At 49.4% G+C, this 17,429-nt stretch overlaps 1 protein-coding gene across 1 annotated transcript in view; it reads right to left on the bottom strand.

Annotated features, from left to right (window-relative positions):
- The window catches only part of DLG5 (discs large MAGUK scaffold protein 5), a 218,555-nt gene that overhangs the window by 22,466 nt on the left and 178,660 nt on the right, over nucleotides 1-17,429 (bottom strand). The gene's annotated exons all lie outside the window — the stretch shown is intronic.

The following is a 17,429-nucleotide window of genomic DNA, read 5'->3' on the forward strand; positions in this document are numbered from 1 at the left end:
CTCTCATGCTCTCTCTCTCTCATTCTCTCTCTCAAATAAATAAATAAAATCTTAAAAAAAAAAAAACAAAAACAAAAAAAACATTCCATTGTATATCTATACCACATTTGCTTGTGTATTTTTTTAAATGATGGTATTAGATTACTATGAAGTTTTTATTTCTTTAAATACATTTTAAAGTGATGTGACAGCTTTAGAATGTAAAAGGTTTCAATAAGTCAGAATTACATTCTTTGCAACTATTTAAACTTATAAAAAATTATAGATGTCAACTTGAAAACCTCCACAGGGGTACATAGTTCTTTAAGCCCAATGACTTAAACAGACTCATGGTTTATTCTCTTACAAAAAAGAAGCTAGAAACAGACAATCCAGGCTGGGATGGCAGTTCCTGGAAATCATCAGAGGCTCTGTCTGGATCTTTCAGTGCTTCTGTTCCGCCATCCTTGGAAGGCAGTTTCTACCCTCAAGGCCATAATATGACTCCTGGAGCTTCAGCCATCATTCCTATGATCTGGGAATCCTGGGGAGGGGGGGCCACAGCAGCTTTGCCAGGAGCCCTAGCATGCCACATCACCTGACCACTCCCATCAGTCAGGGAGCCTGGGAAAGGGAATTTTGCAACTGGGCATAATGCCCAAAGCCCCTGTTACCAAGGGAGGAGATGAGAATATATGTTTGGCAGGCAATTAGCAGTCTTAGTCACATGGAGTTTGATCCATGCTCGTTACATTGTATACAGATGCATGTTTATTTATGCATTGTTACCAGTCTATGAATGATTATCAATGGATGGGAGGATTTCAGGTTATTTTTACTTACTTCTTAGCACTTTCATATATTAATTTTTTTTACAATCAACATGTTAATTCTCACAAAAACTTTACTGATATTGTCATAATAAGTTAGAAAGGGGCAAACTGGGAAAAAGAAAAAAAACAATCAGACTTTAGAGTCAAAAGACCAGAGTTTAACTCCACTCTACAGAATGACTCAGGCATATATCTTCATCTCTGTGAGCCACAATTTCCTTGCCTACAGAAGGAAGGTTGGTTAGATTTTTCCATTATCTCTGGCTTGCCTTGTTTCTGATGAGAAGCCACAGTCATCCTGATTTTCATTCCACTATGTGTAATTCTTTTCCTCTGGCTGCTTTTAAGATTTTTTTTTCTCTTTATCATTAGTTTTCAGCCATTCTCTGAAGTGCCTGGTGTGATTTTCTTTGCATTTATTCTGCTTGTCATTGTTGAAATTCTCATATCTGTATATACCTTTCATCCTATTTGCAAAACGTTCAGTCCTTATTTCTTCAAATAAAAGCTGTTTGCAAGTCTGTGCCTGCTAATTCTACCATCGCTACCATTTCCAGGTCTATCAACTGCATTTTTTTCCCTTTGATTTAAAAAAATGTATCATTAGATGCTGAACATTATGAATGATATGTGCTTGAGTACTGGAATTTGCTGTCTTTCTTTAAAAATATTATTTTGTTCTGACATTCACTTGTGGATGTGCTTGCTACTTTCAAAACAATTTTTGTAAAGCTTTGTCAAAGTACATCTAGGATAGCCTTTGCTATAGGGATAGTTTAACCCCTCGTCTAAGATATGATCTTTGTGAAGTCCCTCCTGAGAGCTCACAGTATTCACAGAGGTTTCTTGTTCTGGGTGGTCCTAACTCAAAAGTCTTCCAACCTTGTACATGATCTGGTAGTTATTCAGCTCCTTGCTTGTTGTCCATTCGCCAGTATTTGTTCTTTATCTGTTCTTCTGGGGTCTTACCCTACACATGACCAGCTTAGTATTCAGCCAAAGACTTAAGGGGATCCTCTTTGCCCCCCCCCACTTTTTTTTTTATTGAGGTGTAATTCATGTATCATAAAATCCATCCTTTTAAAGTGTCTAATGGGGGCACCTGGGTGGCTCAGTCAGTTGAGCGACTGCCTTCAGCTCAGGTCATGATCCCAGAGTCCCAAGATCGAGTCCCACGTCAGGCTCCCTGCTCAGTGGGGAGTCTGCTTCTCCCTCTGACCCTCCCTCCTCTTGTGCTCTCTCTCTCTCTCAAGTAAATAAATAAAATCTTAAAAAAAAAAAAAATAAAGTGTCTGATGCATTGGTTTTTAATATATTCACAAAATTGGGCAACCATCACCTCCGTCTAACTCCAGGACATTTTCATCACCTCATGAAAATCTCCTTCTGGGAGATTTCCAGAGCTTTGTGTCTGCTCTCCTCTTCAATACTCTGCCCCACAAATGCCAGATGCCTCAGCCTCCTTGCAGTCAAGACTTTGCTTGCCCAGCTCAGTGAGACTGCTGAGCTCCCTTGGGCCTTCCTCCTTGTGCTGGGTTCTAGTAAATGCCTCCAGGCAGAAAGCCAGGATGATGGCAGGGCTCCACTGGCTATTGTCCAATGTCTGAAAACACTTATTTTTTTTTCTAGTTTTGTAGTTATTTATGGAAGAAGGGTTACTCTTGTATAATTCCTCCAATGTGGCCAGAAATGGAAATCTCAGTTTATTTGATTTTTGAGATTAAACCTTCTTGTCATTGTGCTTGGCTTTAATAAACACTAAACTATTTCATACATTACTGAAGTGAACGTTATCTTCCCAGTATCTCTTGTACCAAACTCCCATCGTCTAGTACCCACAGAACAGTGTGCGGGGGAGTCCCCTCAGCTACAGCTCCACATTGGCCCCATAATGTTCCAAACCGACTGGTGTGATCCCACCACTGCACCCCCCTCCCCCCCGCCATACTGATTAGTTCAGTTAAACCGGGCCTAAGCTAATTAGTGCACGATAGTCTCCTGGCCACATGGATGGGTTCTGGTACAGAGATTTGAGGGGCTAGGGGAGGAGAAATGTATCTTCCCCTTTCCTAATAATTCCTTCCCTTAGAAAATCCATTAATGTGGTTTCTGACCTCTATCTACCCCCTTACTCACTGCATCCCAGGAGAAGCAAAGTAATCTCTCTAAATGAAAACCAGGGAAGAATAAATTGGGCATGCTCAGCCCAGCTCAGCTCTTCTTCCTGTCTGAGTGAACTGCCCATGGAGAGCACGCAGTCACCTCTGCTTCTCCAGACCAGGAGACTTACTCAGCTGACAGGTTGCCCACATGGGGAGACCCCAACTGGGTGAGCAGGCTATCCTTACTGGGGGGTTCTGGAAGGAGGCCCACCGTGTTCTCACCCTAGGCAATGGCCTCCAACAGTATCAGGATTAAAAGTACTATTTAACTCTTTTGTTTTATATATCAAAATTTTTGTAACTCGGATAGAGACAAGGAGTTATTCACTGGAGGCCCCCTCAGAGACCATAACAGATATGGGGCCCAGTTCAGACGTGTGACATACAGCAGCAGGCCTGGGGGCTGATCTGGGGACATCTCCCCCTCCTTCTCAAGGACCTCTCTTTTCCTGTGGGTGTAGCGAGAACCTGTGGCCCCTGCAGCCACCTCAGCCAAGCCTCAGGACGACACCGCACCGGGAGGAGGACAGAGCTGAGAGGAGCCCAGGGAGCCCCGGGGCCAGTGTCTGCCCAGGCTTTGGGTTTTCCAGTTACAGGAATCAATACATCGCCTTTATTATTTAAGCCAGTGGGTTTTGCTTTCTTTAACTTGTTCACTGGAAGCATCCCAGCAGACACATCCCCATTCAGTGTAAAGCACTTTTACTTGTACTTCCTTTGATTCTCTCACTGTGGTCAAGAGTTATAGTAGATGAGGAAATAGAAAGCCAGCAATACAAAACGACTCGCTCAAGATCACATGGTAGAAAAATGGCAGACAGGGATGGGACACACGCCCAGGTGTCCCTACTCTAAGCTCAGTGCGCTCTCCACTGGGCCACACCACCTGTGCCCGCGGCCAAACAGAAGGTGTTCTGAGGACTCAGAGGGCTTGTCCACAATATAGGTTTCATGTTAGGGATACAACCAGGCTTTGGGCTGACATCAAAGAGGGCAATGGCCATGGTGTCCCCAAGTCACCCTCCTCTGTGCCCATCAGGCCTGGGATCTCAGAGGGACTGGCCCTCAGAACTGAGCCCCCAGCAATGGGGATATGGATGGGGATCTTGCTTGTTAATGGAGAGACTCCTGGAGGAACCAAGGAGGTATTTCCGGAGTACGGGGATCCCAGAGGACAGTGATCAAGGAAATTGGAAATGAGTCTGGTGAGGTTTCACTGAGTATGGGCCTGAAGGTAGGCATTTGTTACTTAAATTTAAAAGTTGAAAACAAACAAACAAACAAAAAAACATTTTGAGAACAGCAGCTGTAGTAACATCCAGCATCTGAGTACCCCTCCCCCAGGCCGCTCACTGACATGTGAAATTCTACCATTCCCTTAACTTGACAGTCGAAATGCAACCCCCACCTTGCCCCTCAGCACCTCTGGGGAGCAGTAAGCTATTAAGCATTCTTATTCTTTTCTTATTGTTTTTAAAGATTTTATCCATTTATTTAAGAGAGAGTGAGAGCGAGAGAGAGCACAGAGGGAGAGGGAGAAGCAGACTCCCTGCTGAGCAAGAAGCCCAACTCCAGTCTCAATCCCAGGACCCTGGGATCATGACCTGAGCTGAAGACGGACGCTTCACCGACTGAGCCACCCAGGCGCCCCAAGAATTCTTATTCTTCACTGTGACTGGGTTACCACTCAGTTCCTGAAAGACCAGAAGAGGAGGAGGGTGAGAGTCTTGGGCAAGACAGGAGGGAATCCCCAAAAAGCAGGGTTATGTCTCCACGACATGGGGACACCTGCTCTCTGAGCGGCCTTGGACCTCCCTCCCGCCTAACCAGGAACAGGGCAATCACTGTGGGTCTGGAGAAGCGGCAAACAAGCTCACTCAACTGGTCTGGTGCTACAAGGAATAATTCCTTCCCCTCCCACTCTTCCTCCCCTACCACCCAGGAAAAAAAAAAAAAAGCCAACAGGAAGAAACATTTCCATTTCCACCTGTTGTCCTCAGAGTCTCTTTCTCTCATCCCATGGCTGTTCTCAAAATGTTTTTTTGTTTGTTTGTTTGTTTGTTTTCAACTTTTAAATTTAAGTAACAAATGCCTACCTTCAGGCCCATACTCAGTGAAACCTCACCAGACTCACTCCCAATTTCCTTGATCACTGTCCTCTGGGATCCCCGTACTCCGGAAATACCTCCTTGGTTCCTCCAGAAGTCTCTCCATTAACAAGCAAGATCCCCATCCCATCTGCTTTGATGTCAGGGGGTGGGGCTGGGTGGGCTGAGTCCTGCTGTGGTCAGAAGAAGAAGGTGGAGGCCACCAGCAGCTCCCTGGCCCGTGGCTCTCTCTGTGAGGACACCTGGGTTTCCCAAATTTATAAGGCAGACAGGCAGGAGTGGAAGGAACAGAATGGGAGCTGCCAGCCTCCTGGGGAGGACATCACCGTTAACCTGAAGTCGGCGAAGCACACTGGCCGTGTTGGATCAATAAAAGGGACAAGAATAAAAACTAAACCCAAAAATCTCTTCTTACTCGGTAGGAGAAAGTTCCGTGGAGTCCAACAGCCCTTGTTTTTGCATCTGGGCTCTGCCACTCCCTAAGTGTGACCTCACACAAGCTACGTAAGCTCCTTGTGCATCAGCGTCCTCAAGTATGGAGAGTAGTGAAGCTAACCACTCTGCCTCACAGAACTCTTCAAGGAGACAATACACAGAAAGCACTTAACACCCGCCCGGTAAGGAGGAAGTGCTGATTAAATGTGACTCTTTCTTTTACTTATCTTGGCTCAGGGAGATGGACAGGAGATGGGACATATCTTGGAGAAGTAAAATATAGATTGTGGGTGAGGATGATTACATGAGCATTTTGTGAGCATTATTAATAACACGGCAAACACTGAGGAAATGGTCACCAGACCTAGGTTTGGGCAGACGAGCTGCTTACTAAGGCTTTCCAGTTGGATCTAAGGGTCCTTCCGGAGCTTTCACAGAGTTAGGGGCTGCAGTCTACCTTCATTGCATCTGACACCTGTGGCTGACTCCAGAAGGTGGAGCATCCCCACCGAGTGAGTGGAGGAGAGTGTGCTCGTTTGCAAAAGCCCCTTGGCTTCACCACTAAGGACCACACTCTCCTTGGGGCTAAGAACTATTGACAAGGAGGATTCGTGGGATTTGGGTCTCTTAGGAAGTCAGATCTTGGTCCACCAGGTCCCCATCTTCCCCCATCTCTAACCAGCTCCTTGTTCTCCTTTATCCTCTGCCCTCGCCATCTCGGTGGACCGCTTCACTGGATGGACCCTTAGGGTCCTCTGGCCCCACCACCTCATTGACAAAGCATGGAGGACTAGAATTGGACAAAGGCTTGTCCAGGTCTGCACAGGAGGCTTGGGATAGCTGTGGGGCTCACCTAGGTCTGGGGAGCCCAGGAGAGTGTTGGTCCCCCACGCCCAGTAACCACGTGCTCGGCTGTGTGTGGACAGCTCACAAAGCACACACCTATGTCCTGTGCCTGGTTCATGGATGTGCAGCCCTGACCACGAGGCTGGCATGACACACACAGGTAAGTAGTGGCTATTGTTACTGCTCTTGTTATTTCTCATCTCCTGTCTTCACACCGTCCCCAAGTCATGGTGGGTACTAGCATCTTGTCTTACAAGAGCAAACTGGGTTCAGAGGGTCGTTTGAAGGACTGTTCCCACACTTTGAAGTTATTAACAGCACTGCAAGCCCAGCACCCCAGACTCCACGGTGCGCCCCACCACCGTCCTGCGGTCTGGGACACAGACAGACCCCGAGAGGATGAGATGCTGGCCTGGCAGCAACGACCGGGACCCTCTGTTTTTCAGACCCACTGTCATCCTAGCACTCTGCCAAGACCAGCTGCCAGGCCCTTGAAACAGCCCAGCAAAGAGAGAAAGGCCAGTCCCTCGGTGGCCCCGAGACATGAGGCCTGGGAACCCATCCTGCTGCTTCCCCCTGCCAGAGGGGTCATCGGAGCCCCCCCCCAGTGAGGAAGGCAGGGATGCCGACCCAAGCAGGCACAGCTCACGCCATCCTGGCGGGAAAACCAGTTGTGTCACGCCCCATGCGGGTCCAGCGCATTGTGCAAGCGGTGTTTCACTGTGGGTGCTCATTGTGGCTTGTGGGTCCCAAACCACAAGTGTATCCTGGAGAGGAGTAGGCCCATCCCAGCAGAGCCACACAAGGAGGGAGCAAGGGGAGAAGTCAGAGCCCCCCTCCAGGCTCTTCCACCCTCCTCCCCGCCCTGTTCAGAGTTAGCAGAAAGGCCCCTCCGAGTCGGATTGACAGGAGCAGCTGGTGGGCGGTCGGTGGCTCAGGAAGGGAGGCACTTTCCAAAAGCGTGCGTGGCACCCCCTCTTCTGCCTCTAATCCACAGGCTCTCACCCCGGGCTCCTCTCCACAGCCGTGGAACCCCTGCAGTTGTGGGCCTAATGGGGGCAGACCCCTATGGATATATATTTTTCCTGTGGAGGTTGATAGCTTTCAACAGATTTTTAATCCTCTGTGCAGGACACTGTAGTGTGGACAGATGGAAATAGACTTGCTGCCTCCCCGGACCACGGGTTCCTGCAGTGGGAGTGATCAAGAAGGGAGGGCATAGAGCCAGGCCCTCCTCCTGAAACACAAAGAGTTTTTGAGGCCCAGTGTCCAACTCCACCCCTCACCTTTAGGCCTCCACTTAGGGGTCCCTTCCTCTAGGGAGCTCTCCTTGATCTTCCTGTCCATGTCCCCACTGGGGCACTTCTCACCACGTGGCAAGTGCCTTCTCAAGTGTTTCCCTGCATTGAACCTCAGATCCCACCGAGGCCGTGGGCTATCTGTTGGGTTTCTTGGCCCTGCCTGTGACAGCCTGCTAGGGGGCCTGGCACATGGGAGTACCTGGTCAATCCTGCATGAATGAATGAATGAATGAATGAATAGTAGCCTAGATCAGGTGACCCACATCTCGGTGGCTGACAGCCTAAATCAGGTGGCTGTCAAGTGGCTCACATCTCTGAGGAGGGTTCTACGTTTTATTTTTTAAGCAACAGAGCTAGAACTTGGAGTCATTTCATTCGTTCCTGCCAGTTTATAGGTGAGGGGAGAAGCTGCAGTCCCAGACCAGTCGGGCCAGGGCTGGTGGAACGGGGCTCAGAGACACAGGGCTGGGGGGCGGGGTGCAGGCAGGCCTCTTCCGTTATCTGAAGAAGAAACGCAGTAACTGACTTGCAAAATGACGGGCCATCCTAAATGTTCACATTTAACAACTGGAGCTGTTCTGGCCTCGTGCTGCGGGCCCTGTCAGCGGACCTCCCCCATCATACATCGACCCTAATCTGGAGGTTGTGTTCCATGTCTCAGTTGGAGGCCCTTTGTGCCTGGGGGCCTGGGTCCAAAGGCCCTTCCCCACCCCCACACATCCCCAGTCCCAGGCTGTGACAGGTCTCAGCTATTATTTCTGTCTGTCCACATTCAGGGTGTGGGTGGTGCTCAGGCCATCTCGGGCTCAGAGAAGCCGGGATGCCCAGCCCAGGCCGGCCCAGCTCTGTGGGTACCGCAGGGCTGGGGCCACATGGCCATCCTGCTGTCCCTGGGAGAGCAGGAGCCCTTGGGGCACTTCTGGGCAGGGCTCACGAATGGCCACGCCCCTGGGCCTCTCTCCTTCCCACTGGCCCCACAGATACCGCCACTAACTGGTGCTTCTCCAGGTGGGGGCCTTGAGGAGGCCTGAGGCTGCAGGGCCAGCTCCCCACCAGCCCCAGCGGCTCCGGGAGCCCGGCCCGGCCCGCACACTGGCGCCACCGCCTGGTGGGGAGCGGGACTGGCGCGCTCCGTTCCATCCCTCTCCACCCCGAGCCGTGGGCGGGCTCACTTCAGAGTGCGGGCTGTGTTCCCTGCCCTCCGGGAGGGATGTGACGGCACAGTGTCCACCACCCAGAGCTTATCATCCAGTTGGGGAGACACGTCAGGCCAGAGGAGCACAAAGGTGAACACGCTGAAACACCAGCCAGCAGAGTTGAGAAGCTTACCGGCAATCGGGTCGCCTGACTCACGAGGAGGAGGAGGAAGAGAGAGAAGCAGATGGAAAGGCCTGGCCGAGGCCTCCAGGGCCTCCGGGACGCGCAAGCTCAACCCTGGCCCAGCCTCCTGCAGAAGATGCCTCGGAGACAGGGGTCAAGTGTGTGAGCTTTAGGGCTGGGCAAGCGGGGCCTCCATAAGCCAGGTGCATGACCTCTAGCAAACCACCATTCTTCCTAGAGGCACGCTTCCTTAATCTGCAAGAGAGGGCTACGAACACTCACTTTACTGTGTTGTTGGAACGATTACATTAAATACTGGATGTGGGGCACTTGACACAGTGCTCAGAATAGACTCTATTCTTAAAAGCAATCCCCTGGGGCGCCTGGGTGGCTCAGTCGTTAAGCATCTGCCTTCAGCTCGGGTCATGATCCCAGAGTCCTGGGATCGAGGCCCGCATCAGGCTCCCTGCTCGGCGGGAAGCCTGCTTCTCCCTCTCCCACTCCCCCTGCTTGTGTTCCCTCTCTCGCTGTGTCTCTCTCTGTCAAATAAATAAGATCTTTAAAAAAAAAAAAAAAAAGCAATCCCCTAATAATAGGGAACCAAGGCTTGAGAATGATTATATTTAAAAAACATAAAACAGATTCAGGTTCATTCCTCCAAGAACATCCCTCTTGGTTCTTATTCACATTCTGAAGTAGACGAGAAAGGAGCAGCATGGCCACCAGCTGAGGGAATGGCCTGCAGCTCCTCATCGATTTTATCTAGCCCACAGCCATGCAGAGACCCTGTAGAAATGACATCAAGAGTGGTGGACATAGCAGGGAAGAAATGCTCACACTGATTGCTTGGGGGATGCATTCACGGCTCTGCGCTCCTCGGAGCACACACTCATTTACTCCTCACAACACCCCTGCGAGCAGGTGCTATTAATTCCCCTGTCTTAGAGATGCGGGAAGCGGGACACCCAAGGTCACCCTGCTTCTAAGTAGCAAAACTGAGACTGTAGAGTGGCAGCCTGCCCCACAACCTCTCCTCCCAGCCACCAGACAAAAGCTGCCTCTCTGAGGTAGGCACTGCGTTCATCCCCATTTTTCAGACGAGAAGACTGCCATTCAAAGAGGCGAAGTCACTTCTGCAAGGTCGCCCGGGTAGTCACGGGCAGAGCCAGGACAGTCTCGGTCATGAGCTGTGATTTTTAGTCACCTGAGTGTTCTCTTCAATCCAACCCAGAAGCCAGAGAGTAAAGGCCAGCCCCCCTCCGGTAGTAGGAATGGCGCCCTCTGAACCGAGGGCTCCGTTGGCAGCCAGGCTTCCCTCGTGCGGCAGGAGCTGCTCGGTGGTGAGAGGCAGCGAGACCATCACACAGGGAGACGCAAAGACGGGGCTCTGCCAGCAGACTCGAGCCCTCGTTCCGGTCATTTCTGAAACCCAGCAGCACTCCTCCCTTTCGGAGATCCGGTTGTTCAAATTCAGGATCTTATTCCACAAGCCAATAAAGTTCCCCTGGGGTCCCCAAGTTGTGATGAGTTGGTATCAGTCACTTGCAACCCAAATGGGTTTTTCCCTAGAAAGTAATGTGCAGAAACAAGCAGCTGAAACCAGAAGACAAGAGGACCGGGAAGACTCACAGAGAGGCCAAGAGAAGCCGAGAGAGGCAGAGAGAGCTACAAGGGGCACAAAGCTAGAGAGGGCTATTCGCCCAGCCTCCCGAAGCCCCAGCACCGTGTGGCTCCTGAGCTTGGTCTCCTGCCCTCAGGCTGCCCCGAAACTGCCATGAAAACAATGTGAACTGGCACTTTTGAACATTTCCTGTTCCAAATGCATGGGAGTTTCACCGCCCTTCGAATTCCACGTGTAGACCTCATCTATAGCAGTTTCTCCTTAGAAAGGGTTCACTTCCGGTAAATCTGCAGATCAGCTAGAGAGAAGTCCCGGTCCTTCCGAACCCCTGCATACTTTCCCGAAATGCCTGTCCACCCTGCCCCCCAACTATCCACTCCCCCTTCCTAGCAGGGCACTTCTGGGAAGGCAGATGGTATTAGCGCTGAGCTGACCCCCAGCCCAGCCCTCAGGAAGGCAGGGCTGGTGGTGAGTCAGCAGGGTCTACACAGAAGCATCTGGCGTAGGGAACCAAGACAAAGCCTTCTTCATCTAATTGCACACAACCCCACAGGCGACACCCCATGTGGGCCACCCCAAGGCTGCCGTCAGTCACACGTGCATTTTAATTTAGCTACAGAAGGGGGTATGAGCTAAGCACACGGAATAATCCTTCCATTAGAGAGAAAAAAATGGTGCCTGGGGGAGGTTCCATGACATCCCGAGGTCACCCAGCCCGTCAACCAAGAAGCTCTCCCTGGGGACAAGTTTCCTGGTGCTCGTTCTAATCCTGTTCCAGCCAGAACTCCAGTCATCCTAGAATCAGGATCTGGTCACATTCCTCACCTCTCTTTTTCTCCCCTGCTCTAATTTTACTGCCTCTCAGAGCTCAAAGTCAAGGAGATCTGATCTCATTCCATCAACCAGTCACGGATTGACCCTTGTTCACAGTGTGCCGCTGGAAGAGACCTTACAGCTCATCTGACCAAATCCTTCCCATCCAGTGTCAGTTGGGCGCTTTGATTCTAAGATACAGAAATTGACTCTTAGCTAACTGAAGAAAAAAAAATATTTTATTATTTTTTTATGAATTTGAGGAAGATAGGAAGCCCGTAAAATTGAACAAAAGCTGAAGACTTGGGTCCCTGATAGGACAGACTCCAGGGATCTTCAGAGCAAGGATCCCTGAGCAGTCTCTTGAGGGGCACCCCCTGCAGCCTTCTTAACAGCCCCCCCCCACCCCCCCCACCCCCGCTTCCAGCAGACAGTGAGGTGCCGGTTGTTTTCAATGTTTTGGTGGAATCAACAAACTCTCACATAATGCTGGGCCCCACTTTAGCATCAGAATCACCCGGAGGGTTTCCTAAAAAGCAGATTGTTGGGTCCCATGCCCAGAGTGTCTGATTCCGAGGTAGGAGTCTGGAACTTTGCATCTGTAACAAGTTACCAGGCAATGCTGGTGTTGCTGGTGCGGGGACCACACTCGGACAGCAAACCTCTGCAGGCAAACCTCACTTAGGCTGTATGCCGCTCTTAGCTGAGGATCCTGGGGCACCTCGAGAAACCGTCCCACCAAGGTTGTATTCAATGGAATCAGCAAGTCCCACAGGGCTGTGCTCAACGGGATTTCCAAAACAAAATCAGAATGCTATGACTAAAGGGTGAATGGGTGTTAGTTGGGCAGGAGAAAACACAGATGTTTTCTATTAAATAGAGAAGACTCTCAGGCTTCCCTGGGTTGGGTTAAATAACCCCAAGTTACTTCTGCTGCTCTCCACAAGGTATGCTGATAACCCTCCTTGTAATCTTGAAGGAGAACAAGCTCTCTCTGTCAGGCAAGCAAAATGTTTATTGCAAGCCTGATATCTGGCCAGCCCAATGCTTTTACAGGCCATATAGTAGCAAAAAAAGGCAAACACGGTCCCAACTCTCATGCACCTTTCCTGGGTAATCAAAATGAAACAGTTCTACAGATAAGGTCTCTACAGCATACAACAACGAGGCTATCAATATCACCTCCCTTATTCTAGTTAACATGCTTCTATTAATGCAGCCTGAGAGGACATTAGGTTTCTCAGCAGCCACATCCTACCATTGACTTATTGTCATTATCCAAAATTATTTAGTGAGCATGCATAGTGCACCTGGCCCTATGCTGGATATCACAGGGGTGCAAGAGAAGCAAGAGGCCAGTCTCAGGCCCTTGGGAGCTACCAGCAGTCTTTCTGAAAGGTTGGTTAACTGGCAACTGGACAAGATCTCCAGATCTCAAACTGGACACCCAAAAAGTCATCATTACCTATGCCAGTAGGAACACTTGGATCTTCTGCATCAGTGTAGCCCATATTGGAAGGTAGCAACACAGGCCGAACAATCTGGCATCATATTTCTATAGTGCAATATACAGCCTGGCACCCTCTTTGAGTCTCCCCCAACTGAAGCAGATGGGGGTTCCCCCGCCACTCCCTTAAAGGGGTCTATGAATGGTCAGCTCTAAATCAGGAGTGGGGAAAGAGTTGAAGCATCAAACAATCCTGAGCTGGAAGGATCTTTACTGATCACCTTAGTCCAACCATCTCATTTAACAGAAGACCCTGGACCCCAAGAGGTAAAAGGTTTGCTTAAGTTCACACAGTTGGAAGAGGACAATAAGGATCCAGAACCCAGGACCCCTCCTACCATAAAACCCAGTGCTCTGTCCACTACACCACCAGAAACAGAGGTGGGTGAGGCAAGGGATAGAGAAAAGAGGACACATTTTGCTCTGGAACTAGCACACCCAGGAGACACTAATAGAAAAAGTGTCAGAAAAGGCACTCCATACATATATCATTAAGCAAATGATGCAATGTGAGCAGTATATCAGGGAAAACCTTCAGTGCCCATAATGGAAGAACCCGACACAGCACATTCTTCAGAATGGCTGGGCAACAGAAACAATGGGCAGATATAACTCAAGAGCTCAGAAAGCTTTTGTTTTTAAACGTGCGATGCCAAGAAAAGGAGACAAGGGAGCTAATCCTCAGGAGACAGGGCACGGGGCCAGATGCATTAAGGTGATCTATTGGTCAGACGGTCCAGATGCAATTACTCTTCGAGGAAAGGTGGCTTGTGAACCAGCTCTACGGAGGAAAGGCAATGGGGAGAGTCTCTTTCCAAAGCCAGAGCTACACGGATGTGTGCAAAAGAACCATGGAGATGGTGTCGGGGTGGGGGGCGGAGCATCTCGGTGGGTGAAAGGAAGACACCCATCCCCTGGAGCACCTGATTGCATGGCGCTGTTTTCAGAAGATTAGGATGGAGCTTCCTGGGTCGGTGATAATAAGAACTAACACACGTGTAGTGCTGACTCTTTGCCAGACCCTGCTCTAAGCGCTTTGTAGGTATTAGCTTCTCACAATAATACCATAAGGGAGGGGTGCTTGCTTATCCCCATTTTACACATGAGTCAGCTTTGTCACAGAGAGGCTCAGGATGCTGTTCTAGGTCACACAGCTTGTGCAGCTCAGCTAGGATTGAATCCAGGTATCCTGGTTAGCAGTGCCTAAGCTCTCCTCTGTGCCACCTTCGATGGGGAGAATGGATGCGTGGCTGTGGATGCCCCCAGAATGCCCATATAAATCTTCAGAGTACTCCAGGACTCTGGCTTCTGACCTGCCATTCGGGACCTGCCTCAACTTTCCAACTTGAACTATTTCTCGCCGATATCAACACAAAGTCCTTAATTCTGGCAATAATAATTTTTTTCCTTTTGCTTGTTGATTAGAGAGCTCTGATGTATAGCCAAACTGCAATATTTTAGGTTTCTTACAAGGCAGAGAATTGGCACATCAATACAGTGTATAACGGCCAACTGTTCCCTTCGCATGTGTTTCTTACTACCCATAATGCACTGAGGAGTTGCATTCGACCCTCAGTTCAGGGAGTGACCACCTCCTTATCGTAAATAAGATGATCTGTCCCATGTATCAGCACTTCCTAGCCTGGTGCCATGCAAGTCACCAAGGGGACCACCAGCGGGTCACATACAATCTCTGCCTTCAATGAATTCAGTCTCCTGGAGAGACTGAGTGCAAAGGACAGTTAAACATGGTGAGTGGCCCCGGAGAAGGGTCCAAAAGCTTCGGGAACAGAAAGAGAGCCTAGCTCTTGGGAGAAGGAAAAAGGCTCAGCCAGGGACGGAGGTCCGATTGTACACAGCTAGGCAGGCTGGACAGTCTCACAAAAGGTGGGGGACATATGTTTTAGAAAGAGCACCCTTCTAGCTGCATGGGGCGGGGGCTGGAAGGGAGAAGGACCAGGAGGACAACCAGTTAGGAGAGGACTATGGAGTTCAGGCAAGAGATGAGCGTTAAACCAAGGCAGAGGCACTGAAATTGGAAAAGAGACCACGGATTCAAGCGGAAACTCAGAGGTGACGTGAATAGGGCTTTTTTTTTCTCCTGTGAGGCTCACTTAGGCTGCAGATTCACTTGCCATGAAGAGAGCTTTGGATGTGACTGATCATGCCTGAAGAATCACGGAGACTGGGTTTGTGATTAGGTCATTTGGAGCTTCCAGGAAAAGCAAGTCCGACCGGAAGACTAGGGTTCAGATCGCGCCCATGTGCTCTTGTGCCAGGGGCCTGCATTCTCTGAAAGTAGGTCACATCATTTGCAAAGTGAGAATCATCACGTCTCCCTCTTGTGGCAGCAGCTGACTCGGGGGCAATATCGTCTCATCCCCTTCTACCTCTCCTTACAATGACAACATCAGCCTCCACCATTCACGGAGCGCCTACGATGGGCCACGTACGATTCTAACGTGCAGTAACTCACTGAGTCCTCACGACCACCTGAGGAGGTAGGTACTATTATTAGGGTCATTCTGCAGATAGAGAAGCTGAGGCAGAAAGAGATGCAGTAACTTGCTGACTTCTCACAGACCATAGCAGAGCAAAGATGTGAAGTCAGGAGAGTCCCCTCTTGTGATTGCCTAAGCACGCACCTACCCTTATGTACAGGAAGCCTAGGCCCTCCCTCCTGAGCGCCCCCTCCTCCCCCGTACTCAAAATCTCACTCCTTTGGTCCTGCTTCCTCACACCAGCCAAAGAACAAGCTCAACCTCCTGCTGCCATTGCAAGATGCTACCACAAGGTGTCGCTATTGAGAGGCAATCCAGCAAGGCTGGTTCAGGTGGTCTGTGGGTGGGGATGGGGATGCCCTTACTGGTTCAGGTTCCCGGCTAAGCTACAGTGGGGTCCTACACAGGAGCTCCGAGGCTTCACTTCCTCTGTAGTTCTCACCACCTGCTGATATATTGTTCCTCAAATCATGCTGGGGGTGGGGGACTCTGATTCCAACAGGGCATCTAGTCCCTTAGCGGTTCAGCACCACCAACCCAGACCCCCTTTTCCTCTCTGGTGGGTCCCTTTTGGATCCTCTGGGATTCTTTCCTACCAGAATGCCATGGGCAGGGCCATGCCAACTGAGCTCACCAGGTCCCCTTAACTTCAAGTTTCAGGAGAGATGGAACTTATGGTCCAAGTGCCTTTACACACAAGAAACCCCCCTGGGTCACTTCTGCAAATTGGCTCAGCCCCTCTGAGACTGACTGCTAATGAGAGCGGCAGCATTTTCTACACAAACACCCCAAGATGTCTGTTGTACCTTTTTCCCCCTTACCTATGCATAGCTAACAGAGGTTCAAGTGACTGCTTTCTGAACAAAAACCTACTCCAGAACATACAGTTCTGTTCATTGACATGTAGCAATGCTAGAAGCTTCTTTCTCTATGTCTAAAGAGGCTATTACATACCTTAAGGCCATTAGGAACCCTCCTGGATACCAAGTGAAAGCTTCCCGCAACAGACATTAGAACAGGCCAACAGGCCACCAAGACCTTATGGAGTGTCATGAGAGACTTTATGGAGTGTCATCAGAAGGTTGATGAATGCAGTTTTCTGTCCCAAGCAGACAGAATCAGAAAGAGACACAAACCTCTTCATAAAACAGAAGGTCCAATACCAATCCTCAGCAAGAGGAGGAGAATGCTGTGGGAAATCACATGTATCCTGAAGTTTAACCATGATTAGTGCAGCCAGATTTAGCAAATAAAAGCACAGGATATCCAGTTAAATTAAATTTGAGTTTCAGATTTCAAAAGGGGTAATTTTTAGAATAAGCATATCCCTTGCAATATCTGGGACATACGTTATTTAAAAAATTATCAGTTGTTGGGGCGCCTGGGTGGCTCAGATGGTTGAGCGTCTGCCTTCGGCTCAGGTCATGATCCCAGGGTCCTGGGATCGAGTCCCGCATCGGGCTCCCTGCTAGGCAGGGAGCCTATTTCTCCCTCTGCCTCTTTCTTTCTCTCTGACTCTCATGAATAAATAAATAAAACATTAAAAAAAAAAAAGATTTAAAAAAAAATAAAAATAAAAAATTATCAGTTGTTTATCTGAAATACAAATTTAACTAAGCATCCTGTATTTTTTTTTTTAAAGATTTTATTTATTTGACAGAGAGAGGGAACACAAGCAGGGGGAGTGGGAGAGAGAGAAGCAGGCTTCCTGGCGAGCAGGGAGCCCGATGCGGGGCTCGATCCCAGGACGCTGGGATCATGACCTGAGCCAAAGGCAGACGCTTAACGACTGAGCCACCCAGGCGCCCCCATCCTGTATTTTATCCATCACACCTAGGTCTGAAGTATAACGATGATCAGAAGCAAACCCATATCCTAAGCAAGCAAAGATCAAAGGTATTTTAAGAGGTTAGCAGTTAAAATTCATTTGTCTACTAAACACTGACTAGACTGTCTTTCACTTTTAAGCAGTGGTTCCTAAGTCTGACTACATATTGGAACTA

The sequence above is a fragment of the Phoca vitulina genome, unplaced genomic scaffold (genome assembly GCF_004348235.1).
Source record: "Phoca vitulina isolate PV1807 unplaced genomic scaffold, GSC_HSeal_1.0 scaffold29, whole genome shotgun sequence".
Taxonomy (NCBI): Eukaryota; Metazoa; Chordata; class Mammalia; order Carnivora; family Phocidae; genus Phoca; species Phoca vitulina.